The 2,432-nt window shown below is 45.9% G+C and overlaps 1 long non-coding RNA gene across 1 annotated transcript; it reads left to right on the plus strand.

Moving 5' to 3' along the window:
- Positions 1 to 217: 217 nt before the first annotated feature.
- Positions 218 to 1,976, plus strand: LOC123439529. Its single transcript, XR_006630106.1, has 3 exons — positions 218 to 605; positions 691 to 794; positions 1,745 to 1,976. It is a non-coding gene; the product is annotated as an uncharacterized LOC123439529 (long non-coding RNA).
- Positions 1,977 to 2,432: the final 456 nt, after the last annotated feature.

Below are 2,432 nucleotides of genomic sequence, written 5' to 3' on the forward strand. Positions count from 1 at the left end.
GCGGCTTCTGGGTGGATGATTTCTAGACAAAATCATCTAGCTGACTAGTAGCGTGTATTTTTAATCGATTACGACCAATTTAGATGGTCATAACGTTATCATAGCATGTACTCCATTCTGATTGGTCTATGGACATGTCACGTGGATCAAGCATCAGATACCGTCAGATACTTCCAGATCCAACAGCCCACACCCCTCATCCTCTCACCCACCCACCGTGAGCTCCTCTCTCTCTCCCCGCGGAGCAAACCCTAGCCCATCTCTCCCCCGCACACCCCTCCTCCTCCCTTCCAGATCGCAGCCGCCACCTCCTCCCTTCCAGATTGCCGCCACCACCTCCCTCCCGCGGAGCTCCCCGCCATACATGGCCTCCCCCACACCCTCCTCCTCTCTCCCATCCCCTTCACTCACCGTGAGCCCTTCTCCCTCGCGAGCCCTCTCTCTATCCCTCCCGCGACTCCTCTGCTCCACCCGATTCCGGCGAGTTGAGGTGGGATCTGCCACATCCGGCAACGGCGAGGCCAGAGGTGGCCAGATCTGACACCGGTAAGCCCCTCCCGTCCAGGCTCGCCCGGTACCTCGACCCCGACGCATCTTTGGACAAGGTATGCATGCCACTGCCACCGCCGCCGCGTATCCTAACGACTTCGTGGGGTTCTGATAGGTTCGGTGTTTGTTCTTGGTTTAAAGGACAAGTTGTTGGATGCGGTGCACTGGATCCGGCAGGCGGTGGGGATCGCCCGCGGCCTAGTCTGGGGCGTCGTCCCCCTTGTCGGTGCCTTCTGGATCGCCCTGTCAGTCCCTCCTCCCTCCCCGCTTCCTCAAAGCCACCATCTTTGTTTTCTTTCCCTTCATACGCACCGTAGATGGGGCACGGTACAGTACTAATTAAGGTTCATAGTTAACTGAATTCACGAATTCATCTTACACCGAATTTAGGATCTCTCTACCATCGTGCGGTACAGCATTAGCGACTCATCAGTAGATGAGCCTAGCGATATCTATTAGATGCCTGATTTAAGAAGGCCACTTTGTTCAGTCTGAGGAGGTAAAGTGAGTGTTAGATTCACTCTGCATTGGAGGTTCGTTCGGGTCGTCTCAGTACTGTCCAGTGGCCACCAACTCATCAACGATCATTGGGGTGGTTCTTCACTTTGTCTGGTATTAGATGCGACATGGGTTGTTTAATCAGCTCTTTGTTTTGTGTGGCCGACAAAAAACCAACACAATTACCGCATATGTACACTGGGATGCCATCTGCTCTTAGTTTATGTGTGCTCATTAGTTGAATAAACTGGCAAAGGACTGCTAATGTATGATTGGATGGTTTTGCTCGTTTTTCTAGAGTTCCTTGGAGAGATTAGCATTCTCAAACAAAATGTGAGGTGCCCTTTATTCAGTCCATGAGAGTATATGTACTTGCTTGTGGTGCAAAATTGCATTCTGAGTGATGAATTTCCATATTCCCTATCTTTGCTAAACAGTCGAGCATTTTTTGTATGCAAACACTTAAAACCATGGCTCTACATTTATCAAGTTATCAGGTTGCCTCCTAACTAGCAACCGCTACACGCACATAAAACTAGCACTATCACGTGATTCTACTTTTTCAGTAGGAGCTGTCAAACAAAAAACACAATCTTGTAACATTGAATGAACTCTTTTAAGTTCTTGTGTCTTCCTGATTGCACACTGAATAAATTGGGCATCATCAATTACTAACAGATTCTTCTCTCGGTTGCAGCTTTCACGGACTCTAGTTTACAGCTTGGCTCACTTCTGAGAAGCCCGTCTACAGAACTATGATGCTGGATATTCGCAGTTTATTTCATTCACTCTTTTGTGCAATTAGCTATCATGGATGCAATATCATAGTATTATAGAACAACGTCATGGAGTTGTACAATAACTTATTGTGTTATGTAAACTTGGAAGATGTATTATGTGATGTTATATGATGGATGATTTTAATTCGACTTGGAGTTTTCTTGATTTGAATATGAAATAGTGTTGGATTTAATACTCGACAAATAATTAGGCTGGAAAGGACCAAAAATAAAATGAAATCAAATTCTGGAACAAAAACAAAAATAAATCTAATAAGGCCAAGGGCCAAATAAGTGCATGACGCAAAGAAAATAAAGAAGCCTTAATTATTACGCCAGGCCCATGCAGCTAAGCAAAACAAAGAGAAAAAACATTAATTGGGCTGAATTATTTGGCTTGGCCCATGTAGGCGACCGGAGTGGACTGGGATGATTCTAATTTATGACCTTTTCTTTGGTTGTAAATGTCTATGTCCAATCCAGAAGAAAGGTCGTTATAGTTTATTAGAGACGCTCGGCTTTTGACCGTCTGGTTTTGGTCGTAAAAAGGTCGCAAATGGAAAGCAACGACCATTCGGTGACCAATATTTAAGGTTGCAAGTTACC

Source organism: Hordeum vulgare, chromosome 3H, assembly GCF_904849725.1.
Source record: "Hordeum vulgare subsp. vulgare chromosome 3H, MorexV3_pseudomolecules_assembly, whole genome shotgun sequence".
Taxonomy (NCBI): domain Eukaryota; kingdom Viridiplantae; phylum Streptophyta; class Magnoliopsida; order Poales; family Poaceae; genus Hordeum; species Hordeum vulgare.